This window comes from Oncorhynchus mykiss, chromosome 9 (genome assembly GCF_013265735.2).
Source record: "Oncorhynchus mykiss isolate Arlee chromosome 9, USDA_OmykA_1.1, whole genome shotgun sequence".
Taxonomy (NCBI): Eukaryota; Metazoa; Chordata; class Actinopteri; order Salmoniformes; family Salmonidae; genus Oncorhynchus; species Oncorhynchus mykiss.
In genome coordinates, this window is record NC_048573.1 from 18,594,764 (window position 1) to 18,606,625 (window position 11,862).

Here is an 11,862-nt window from a genome sequence, read left to right on the forward strand (position 1 = left end):
CTGAGGATTGGAATTATAGTTACACTGTGTCTCAGGAGTGGCCTTGAAATAGTTGGAGGGACCATGGTCGGGAATGTATGACATTATGACAATGAGGGTGCCCATATAGCCCTATACTGTATGTAGTACATGTGGGGATTCCCATATCTGCTATGGAGGTGTCCAGTGCCCATTGGCACGCATAATTCAAATCCTGCATACACAACCAACAATCAAAACAGAAAAACACCCAGGTAGAAACTGACCAGTCCAGCTATCAGTCAAAAAAGGTGCTTCCATGGTAACGACTACTCTTCTCTCTCTCTCTCTCTCTCTCACTCACACAAACACACACCCACACACAGACAAACACAGCTGACAGATCATTTCAACCAAATACTTGGAGTATTTACAGCAATAGATGAAGGAGTAAAGGAAATAAAAGATGAAGAATACGTGTGACAAAAGGGTCCTGTAGAGAGTGTAGGATGTGTCTGTTATGGCACCCTATTCCTTATGTAGTGCACTACTTTTGACCATGCCCATAAGGCACTGTGTAGGGAATCAGTGCCATTTCAGACGCAACCTAGCAGTATTTAACTCCGTTGGAAACCCAAGTTGAAGTGCAAAATCATGTCCAAACGTCTATACACCACTGGGCGAAAAGGGTCAATATCAGAGGATATATTTATCCAGATATACAGATATCTGACATTTTATTCGATATAAGGAGTAGACATGCTCCAGAAACGCATGTCCTTAATTTCATATAGGGAGCTAGGATATTCTCCGTAATAGGACAGTTTCTACATGCTTCTGATCCGTACCCCAGAGGGGAGCAGCAACATTTGAAATTGTGTTTTTTACATCAGAGCTATAAAATGGTGTGTCATACACTACAGTTGAGGAACAATGGGAAAGTAATTGTGCTTCGAAAGTTGATCAACTTGTAAGCTAAATTTTGAGAAAATGGCCCTTGAAAAAATGGCCCGCACACTGGACGCTCTGGCCGAGGAGTAGAGTTGATCCGAGCGTTCTGACCTCACAATCAAGCACCCAAGCTAACTGGCTAACGTTGGCTAGCTACTTCCAGACACCAATGTGAGAACACCTCACTCTGACCATTTTACTCGCCCTATCAGAACTGGTTAGGCTGTTTTTATGCTATCCAGAGCGTTGGTGACTGCAACTGTGCTGCTGGCAACAATTGTATTACACTTTTTTGCCAACGTTTACTGACATATTCAACGGGTGTTGAGCGTTCGCAAATTTGTCAGTTATTCTACGCTCTGGCACACTCAGACGAGAGTGCTCTGAAATCGGAGTAGATAGCCAGAGCGAATATACCAACTACGTCTATAGACAGTTGACACACTGACATCATAAACATTCTATTGAAATAGTTATTTGCATATTGGAGTCTATTGTTAAGACATGTAGCTAGCTAGCTAAACAATTAACCATAATCCCAACTCATAACGTTACTACCCTGCATGAATCTGCAGGTAGCTAACCAACCAGGTTCAATGCTAGCTAGATAACATTAGGCTATAACTAGCAATGCAAATGGCTCTGAGATACGAATACTATTACTACACAGATCATACACGTAACGTTAGCTAGCTAGCCTGCCAGCTAACATTAGTTAGCTAGCTAACAGTACATTTTAACTTGAAATGAAAACGACTTTGCCAAAATTAGAAATGTGTAATATCTGAAAATATAGCGAGCTAGAATCTCTTACCCGTCCGTATACATGGATGGATGCTTCTCCCTCTCTGTCACTGATGCCATGGTTAACCTTAGTTTGAGGATGTAATGCAGAGACAGGTGTTTTATACAACAACCTTTTCGACTCTGTCTACATAATTGCATTCATACGCCACAATCTGCTCCATCTCCTTAGTTATCATACTCTAATTCCACTGATTTCAGAACCCAGTCCTCCAGAAAGTGGAAAGCAACACTTTTGCCATTCTACTACGAAACATATTTTTTAAAAGTTGCGTTAGAAAGGATTACCTACACATACTGATCAGCTCATACAGACAGAAGCGAGCTACATGGCAAACCAATCCGAACTCATCTCTCGGCATGTCCAGCCCACTCATTATCTCAGCCAATCATGGCTAACGGGAAGGTTGCCGGATTTTTCCATGGCTTAACAAACTAGGCTTGTAATTGTACAATTGTATTTGTATTTACAGGTGGCAAACACATTTGTTATTAAGGAACACAAAAGTTCACATGTTCCAGCCAGGCATTTCTGCCAAAAAACAAATTTATATTTTTCACAAAAAGTTTTTTTTCAAATGGCTCTCCTGTGAAGTAGTAACGTGCAACATACGCCTAGTTACCTGAAATGAGTCACAAATATCATGATCCTTACACAGGTGATCCTTGTGCTGGGGACAATAAAAAGCCACTCCTGCTGACTGCAAGAATGTAGACCAGAGCTTTTGCAAGATAATTTAATATTCATTTTTCAACCATAAGCTGCCTTCAAAGTCATTTAAAGAATTTGGCAGTAAAGTCCAACCGGCCTCACAACCGTAAGACCACGTGTATGGCGTTGTGTGGGCGGGCGGTTTGCTGATGTCAACATTGTGAACAGAGTGCCCCAAGGTGGCGGTTGGGTTATGGGATGGGCAGGCATAAGCTACGGACAACGAACATAATTGCATTTTATCAATGGCAATTTAAATGTACACCAGATACTGACTGGTTTTCTGATCCCCGCCCCTATCTTTCTCTTAAAGTATCTGTGACCAACAGATGCATATCTGTATTCCCAGTCATGTGAAATCCATAGATTAGTACCTAATGAATTTATTTACTTTACTTTACTGACCATAATTTTAACTTGTCTGACAGCTTGTATGATGAAGAGTTTCTCACACGACTGGCCTATCTGGGTGATTTTTTCTCGCCTGAATGATCTGAATCTCGGACTACAGGGACTCTCTGCAACTATATTCAATGTGTGGGACAAAATTGAGACTATGATTAAGAAGTTGGAGCTCTTCTCTGTCTGCATTAACAAGGACAACACACAGGTCTTTCCATCACTGTATGATTTTTTGTGTGCAAATTAACTCAAGCGTATGGACAATGTCAAATGTGATATTGCGAAGCACCTGAGTGAGTTGGGTGCACAATTACGCAGGTACTTCCCGAAACGGATGACACAAACAACTGGATTCATTATCCCTTTCATGCCCTGCCTCCAGTCCACTTACCGATATCTGAACAAGAGAGCCTCATCGAAATTGCAACAAGCGGTTCTGTGAAAATTGAATTTAATCAGAACATTTCTGGATTGGGCTGCGCTCAGAGTATCCTGCCTTGGCAAATCGTGCTGTTAAGACACAGATGCCCTTTGCAACCACGTACCTATGTGAGAGTGGATTCTCGGCCCTCACTAGCATGAAAACTAAATAAGGCACAGACTGTGTGTGGAAAATGATTTAAGACTGAGACTCTCCAATACAACCCAACATTGCAGAGTTATGTGCATCCTTTCAAGCACACCCTTCTCATTAACCTGTAGTGAGTTATTTATAATTTTCGATGACAAATAAGGTTTTATATGGAAGATGGTTAAATAAAGAGCAAAATTATTGATTATTATTATATTATTATTTGTGCCCTGGTCCTATAAGAGCTCTTTGTCACTTCCCACGAGACGGTTTGTGACACAAACTCACACTAATTCTAATGTTTAATAAATGTATTGTATAGTGTGTGTGTGGCAGGCTTACAATGATGGAAAAAAACAACATTTGATAGTGCGCTGACCCTGGTGCTAGAGGGGGTACACAGCTGGAGGTTGAATGTTTGAAGGGGTACGGGACAATAAAAAGTTTGGGAGCCACTGCTTTAGAATATCAATAACGTGTCATATGGACATCCTCTGATATGGACACTTTTCACCCAGCGTACTAAAATGGAGCGTGAAGTGGTTCAACTGCAGTCAGCAACAATTAGATAAAGAAGAATGCTTTACATACAAATATATGAGGAGGTAGACAAAGAATTCTATTAACAGCCCACTGTTCCGACCCCACACGGTGAACTAACATGGGCCTTTTACCAGACTAAACAGCCCATTGACCAAACTCACTAATGAACAGCACAACACCTGCAACAGGTAGGCCTAAATACTGCCACCCCATGACTAGGATACACTTTGAAATATCCCATATGTCCGATACAAATAGAGCGAACCAAAAAACAGTAGATCAATTTGCATCATGACATAACACCTACTAGTAACCGAGCAAATAATACAGTACATTGCCAATTAAGCAGAGCAAATTCGTCTAAGATTGACATCAATACATAATGGATATTCAGGTCTCCATCTACTATCAAATCCAAAATTTTAACATAATTGGCAATACACCGTGAGAGATCACAAGCAACGTGAATACAGCAAAACCAAGCTACGCTGAGAGGATGAATAGCAGCCCAGAAAGCAGAGGTTGTTTCAACTTTCTACTGTCACAACCTACCTCATCTGTAATGGTTAGCGACCCACGTGATGAGCTATCAATCTAGGACACGCCTTTGAACATCTCAGCCCATCTGCCTTCGCCTGCATGGCCCTCCCATCTAGCACACATAACATCTCAGCCCATCTGCCTTCGCCTGCATGGACCTCCCATCTAGCACACTGAACATCTCAGCCCATCTGCCTCCGCCTGCATGGACCTCCCATCTAGCACACTGAACATCTCAGCCCATCTGCCTCCGCCTGCATGGACCTCCCATCTAGCACACTGAACATCTCAGCCCATCTGTCTCCGCCTGCATGGACCTCCCATCTAGCACACTGAACATCTCAGCCCATCTGCCTCCGCCTGCATGGACCTCCCATCTAGCACACTGAACATCTCAGCCCATCTGCCTTCGCCTGCATGGCCCTCCCATCTAGCACACATAACATCTCAGCCCATCTGCCTCCGCCTGCATGGACCTCCCATCTAGCACACTGAACATCTAAGCCCATCTGTCTCCGCCTGCATGGACCTCCCATCTAGCACACTGAACATCTCAGCCCATCTGCCTCCGCCTGCATGGACCTCCCATCTAGCACACTGAACATCTCAGCCCATCTGCCTCCGCCTGCATGGACCTCCCATCTAGCACACTGAACATCTCAGCCCATCTGCCTTCGCCTGCATGGACCTCCCATCTAGCACACTGAACATCTCAGCCCATCTGCCTCCGCCTGCATGGACCTCCCATCTAGCACACATAACATCTCAGCCCATCTGCCTCCGCCTGCATGGACCTCCCATCTAGCACACTGAACATCTCAGCCCATCTGCCTCCGCCTGCATGGACCTCCCATCTAGCACACTGAACATCTCAGCCCATCTGCCTTCGCCTGCATGGCCCTCCCATCTAGCACACATAACATCTCAGCCCATCTGCCTCCGCCTGCATGGACCTCCCATCTAGCACACTGAACATCTCAGCCCATCTGTCTCCGCCTGCATGGACCTCCCATCTAGCACACTGAACATCTCAACCCATCTGCCTCCGCCTGCATGGACCTCCCATCTAGCACACTGAACATCTCAGCCCATCTGCCTTCGCCTGCATGGCCCTCCCATCTAGCACACATAACATCTCAGCCCATCTGCCTCCGCCTGCATGGACCTCCCATCTAGCACACTGAACATCTCAGCCCATCTGTCTCCGCCTGCATGGACCTCCCATCTAGCACACTGAACATCTCAGCCCATCTGCCTCCGCCTGCATGGACCTCCCATCTAGCACACTGAACATCTCAGCCCATCTGCCTCCGCCTGCATGGACCTCCCATCTAGCACACTGAACATCTCAGCCCCTCTGCCTCCGCCTGCATGGACCTCCCATCTAGCACACTGAACATCTCAGCCCATCTGCCTCCGCCTGCATGGACCTCCCATCTAGCACACTGAACATCTCTGCCCATCTGCCTCCGCCTGCATGGACCTCCCATCTAGCACACTGAACATCTCAGCCCCTCTGCCTCCGCCTGCATGGACCTCCCATCTAGTACACTGAACATCTCAGCCCATCTGTCTCCGCCTGCATGGACCTCCCATCTAGCACACTGAACATCTCAGCCCATCTGCCTCCGCCTGCATGGACCTCCCATCTAGCACACTGAACATCTCAGCCCATCTGCCTTCGCCTGCATGGCCCTCCCATCTAGCACACATAACATCTCAGCCCATCTGCCTCCGCCTGCATGGACCTCCCATCTAGCACACTGAACATCTAAGCCCATCTGTCTCCGCCTGCATGGACCTCCCATCTAGCACACTGAACATCTCAGCCCATCTGCCTCCGCCTGCATGGACCTCCCATCTAGCACACTGAACATCTCAGCCCATCTGCCTCCGCCTGCATGGACCTCCCATCTAGCACACTGAACATCTCAGCCCATCTGCCTTCGCCTGCATGGACCTCCCATCTAGCACACTGAACATCTCAGCCCATCTGCCTCCGCCTGCATGGACCTCCCATCTAGCACACTGAACATCTCAGCCCATCTGCCTCCGCCTGCATGGACCTCCCATCTAGCACACTGAACATCTCAGCCCATCTGCCTTCGCCTGCATGGCCCTCCCATCTAGCACACATAACATCTCAGCCCATCTGCCTCCGCCTGCATGGACCTCCCATCTAGCACACTGAACATCTCAGCCCATCTGTCTCCGCCTGCATGGACCTCCCATCTAGCACACTGAACATCTCAGCCCATCTGCCTCCGCCTGCATGGACCTCCCATCTAGCACACTGAACATCTCAGCCCATCTGCCTCCGCCTGCATGGACCTCCCATCTAGCACACTGAACATCTCAGCCCCTCTGCCTCCGCCTGCATGGACCTCCCATCTAGCACACTGAACATCTCAGCCCATCTGCCTCCGCCTGCATGGACCTCCCATCTAGCACACTGAACATCTCAGCCCATCTGCCTCCGCCTGCATGGACCTCCCATCTAGCACACTGAACATCTCAGCCCCTCTGTCTCCGCCTGCATGGACCTCCCATCTAGTACACTGAACATCTCAGCCCATCTGCCTCTGCCTGCATGGACTCCCATCTAGCACACTGAACATCTCAGCCCATCTGCCTCCGCCTGCATGGACCTCCCATCTAGCACACTGAACATCTCAGCCCATCAGCCTTCGCCTGCATGGCCCTCCCATCTAGCACACATAACATCTCAGCCCATCTGCCTCCGCCTGCATGGACCTCCCATCTAGCACACTGAACATCTCAGCCCATCTGCCTCCGCCTGCATGGACCTCCCATCTAGCACACTGAACATCTCAGCCCCTCTGCCTCCTCCTGCATGGACCTCCCATCTAGCACACTGAACATCTCAGCCCATCTGCCTCCGCCTGCATGGACTCCCATCTAGCACACTGAACATCTCAGCCCATCTGCCTCCGCCTGCATGGACCTCCCATCTAGCACACTGAACATTTCAGCCCATCTGCCTCTGCCTGCATGGACTCCCATCTAGCACACTGAACATCTCAGCCCATCTGCCTCCGCCTGCATGGACCTCCCATCTAGCACACATAACATCTCAGCCCATCTGCCTCCGCCTGCATGGACCTCCCATCTAGCACACTGAACATCTCAGCCCATCTGCCTCCGCCTGCATGGACCTCCCATCTAGCACACTGAACATCTCAGCCCATCTGCCTCCGCCTGCATGGATCTCCCTCCATCTCCGTCTAACCTAGGCTTGTGTCTGTGTTGGGAGTCTGAGAGCACGTACTCACACATGCAAACGCACACGCACAGGCACAGAAACTTTGAAATCAACATACACACACTGAAAAGAGACACAGAAACACACGCACAAGCACAGAGACATATGCATGGCAAAGAACATTGAAAACAGACTCACACACAAACACGAGACGTATAAGTCTCCTTAACTTGTTATGACTGCAATCCCAATACCGGGATCGATATGACATCTACCAGTGAAAATAGAAGGCGCCAAATTCAAACCACATAATTCTCATAATTACAATTCCTAAAACACACGTGTCTTATATCATTTTAAAGGCAATCTTGTTGTTAATCCCACCAAAGTGTCCGATTTCAAATAGGCTTTTCAGCGAAAGTACTACAAACGATTATGTTAGGTCTCCATCAAACCACAATAAGCACAGCCATTTTCCAGCGAAATATAGCATTCACAAAAAGCAGAAATAAAGATAAAATGAATCACTAACCTTGAATTATCTTCATCAGATGACACTCATAGGACTTCATGTTACACAATACATGCATGTTTTGTTTGATAAAGTTCATATTTATATTTCAAAAATCTGAGTTTACATTGGCTATTTAGATTCACTAGTTCCAAAAACATCAAGTGATTTTGCATAGCCACATTTCTGTATTTCAACAGAAATACTCATCATAAATGTAGATGATAATACAAGTTATACACATGGAATTATAGGTATACCTCTCCTTACCAAGACTACCTGTCTCCCATGTTTAGTGGGCCCATTGTGAATCAATTACATCACATGGATCCACTGTTGCCATACAAATGAACAAGATGTGCTGCTGCAGAGCAATGAGCTTCACATACACACACACACACCCACGCACTTCCTCACCTCACGTGCATGCACACACAAGAGCGCAAACATGCAAACACACACACACAAACACCACTGCCAAAAAGATCTCTTAGCGTCCCTTCGAAATTCAATGTATTATGGATTAACGTCTATTTTTAACGCATTAATTCAGCGTGGTTACAGAGTTAATTCCGCATGGTTACAGAGTTAATTCCGCATGGTTACAGAGTTAATTCCGCATGGTTACAGAGTTAATTCCGCATGGTTACAGGGTTAAAACATAAACGACTCAAAGGTTAACAGTTTAGACATTCATTCCGAGTGGTTGAAGTTAGGGCTATAGTTTGGGAAAGGCTCGGCAAACCAACCAACCTCATACTATCAAGTATCATCACGTATTTTCACTGCTTGCTAGAGCATTGTGACCTGCGGGGGCGCAGTGGTCTGAGCAACGGGCTTCGGCTCCGAGCATCACATGTTTGCGCCCAGTGCTGGGTAATGGTTTTTCTTTTTTTTAGTAAGCACCGAGGAAGGCATATAGTGTATTGACGTTCTCAGGACCTTTTCAAATATCTGAAAGCGAAGTCTATTTCTAGTGATTAGGCTGCCACTACAATCTGCACACACACACACACAACTTCTCCTCCCATCTTGCTCCCAGTAGAGAGCGAGACAACCCTCTGTGACAACATCTATTCAGCACAAGGACAGAGTCCCACAACACATTTCTCACATCCATTAAATAGTTTCCCCCTGGTAAACAGAGCTATCCATAATAACTGCTATATAGGGCAACCACAGAGCTCTGTGCAGCCAGAGTGTATGTGTGTGTTTGGGTGTGTGTGCCTAAGAATGTGTGTGTGATAATGAGTGTGTGTGTGTGTGTGTGTGTGTGTGTGTGTGTGTGTGTGTGTGTGTGTGCGTGTGCGTGTGCGTGTGCGTGATAGAGCGTATGTATGCGCGTGTGCGTATGTGCCCATCCTCTTGGGCTGATAAGAACAGAGGTCTTCTTGTCTCTGTTGAATTCTACCATCAACTGGATGGATCTTGGAATGCCCTCCATACCAACCCCGCATATAAATGTAGCCTATTCTTTGCAGTCAGTGTGTGTGAGAGACATATGTTCTCACAGGCATGGCGTTTCCTGTCGGGGCTAGCTATCTACCCCTTGACACATAAGATGCTCAGATAGATAGGTTGCATTGGAAACTCTCTTTGGGGGGGATACAATAGCACCATTTCACCCATAAACCACGCAACTACAACATTAAAACATTGTAATGAATGTAAATCATTAGAAAATCAGAGGAAATAGCATAATAGAGGTAGTAAAGCTTGACTTGATCTGTTAATATTTGTGAAACCTTCTAAAGACAAACAAATGTGTGGTTGAAATGCTAATACTGTCTAAAGGCTTTGGATGGTTTGATTTAAATCGACTTGAGGCTACCCTCCAATGGCACCACAAACTGGCAACATCTACATATGTGGAGAGAGACCACCGAAGGAGAGTTTGAATTCAGTCCTTATTCAAAAAAAAGGAGGATATGTATTCCCTGCCGGCACCATTATCAGGAAAAAGTGGCTCAAAAGCTTTGAACTGGTTGCGTGTTGGGGGTGTAGCCCATCATAGTGTTAACGCCACAGCACGCAATCATTAACAACAGGTTCGAAGGCAAAGCTTCAAACGAGAGTTATCATTGAGAGATGATCAGTGAGAACTATCAGTGAGATTGCAAAGGCATTCTAATGCTATTTGCTACCCAACATGAAAGGAAGGGACAAATAAACATGTATGTAGCCTAATTACATTGTAATTACAAGCAAACGAATCGCTTGTTTTATTCACGTTATCTGTGAAATATGGAAATTATTTATACATTCTCGACAATTGAGAGAGCGATGTGCTTACCTGTTATGTGGTCTAAAGGGTAGCAAGATTCCAAGGGGGGTTTTCTAGATCGCTGTCACGCCGTTCCTCTAGATGGGGAAATATTGAAGCATAGTCCTTTGGAGAAGGAGACGGTTTTAGAAAGCTTCCCTGGTTCTGTTTACCGACAACACCCGCTCAATCCCGGTAGATTGACCGGACTACCACATTCTGATGAGGGACAGGGAGACAACGAGGAAAGGAAAAGGCTACCAACAAATAAAGCCTATTGCTGCGTGAGGCGCATTATACACGAGATGAAGGCATGTAAGACTGATTTTGGAATCATTCTTCCAGCTTTGGCTTTTCATCTAACGAGTCTCTATATATATCTTTATAACTCATTTGCTGACAACGAAATTATATCTAGTCTAATTCCTCGTCTACATAAATTGGCAACAGTGATTTTGCAAGCAGGTTGATTTTCAACCCCCAAAAAACATCCCCGCTTGCCCTTTGCGGGTGGAGAGGATAGCTCAAACGACAGTTTAAATAGCGAGGACGATTTGAATCATGGTGGTGCTTGCCTGCTTCGTCTCTGGGTAATAGCGGTGGTTTTCCGTGATTCCCCTCCGACCCGTTATAGCCATGCACCGAAAAGATGCTGCGCTTGTGCGATTGCTTCTTTAGCTCGCTCACGCTGCCTCTCGGCGGGGCGCGTGCACAATGTCCTAGCAAGTTGTGTCGCTGTGACAACGCTCGAGCATCCCTACGTTCTCTCCGGCCCTCTAGAATCCAGATTGTTGCTTTTCTTTTCGAATGTTTTATCTTTACCCCATCAGATGTTTTAGCATTTCTGTACAGTATTACTGGTTCACACGGAAGAAAATCTTCTCTTCCAAAATAGCGGGCAGCACTAGCTTACCCATTCCCCCTCCGTAGCAGACTACAGAAGAGCCTAAATCATGTTGGTACTTTTTTTTGTCGGTCTAACTCCTTTCACGTCAGTGTCCTCCTTCGCCGGTGAAATCTGCATCAGGGTGACGTCAAAGAATGTTAAAGCGATACAAACCCATTTTATATCCCCCATTTCTCTTCATGGGATAAATCATCTCCGCAGGTTAAAGTCATGAATCTTGTTCTGGAGGCAGTTTTGCCGAGAGGTCACTAGCTGGCCCAGTCACAATGTCATAACATCTGATTTTAAGCCTACCCCTAACCTTAAATTAAGACCAAGAAGCACATTTTGGTTTTCATTCATTTCTACATATAGGCAATTTAGATTTTTCAGCTGGCCTATCTAATGGGAAATCACTAAATTCTGCCTACAGGACAAAACTTGTACCAAAATAGGTTCTACGTGGAACCAAAAATGGTTTGCCAATGGGGACAGCCG

General features: G+C 46.0%; 1 protein-coding gene across 4 annotated transcripts in view; it reads right to left on the reverse strand.

Annotated features, from left to right (window-relative positions):
• The window catches only part of LOC110531661 (neuroligin-2), a 275,217-nt gene extending 263,758 nt beyond the window's left edge, over window positions 1–11,459 (reverse strand). For all 4 annotated transcript variants that reach the window (XM_036987504.1, XM_036987503.1, XM_036987502.1 and 1 more), the window contains exon 1: window positions 10,509–11,459. The gene's annotated coding sequence lies outside the window, so the exon portion shown is untranslated. The remainder of the gene's footprint in view (window positions 1–10,508) is intronic.
• Between the last annotated feature and the right edge of the window lie 403 nt (window positions 11,460–11,862).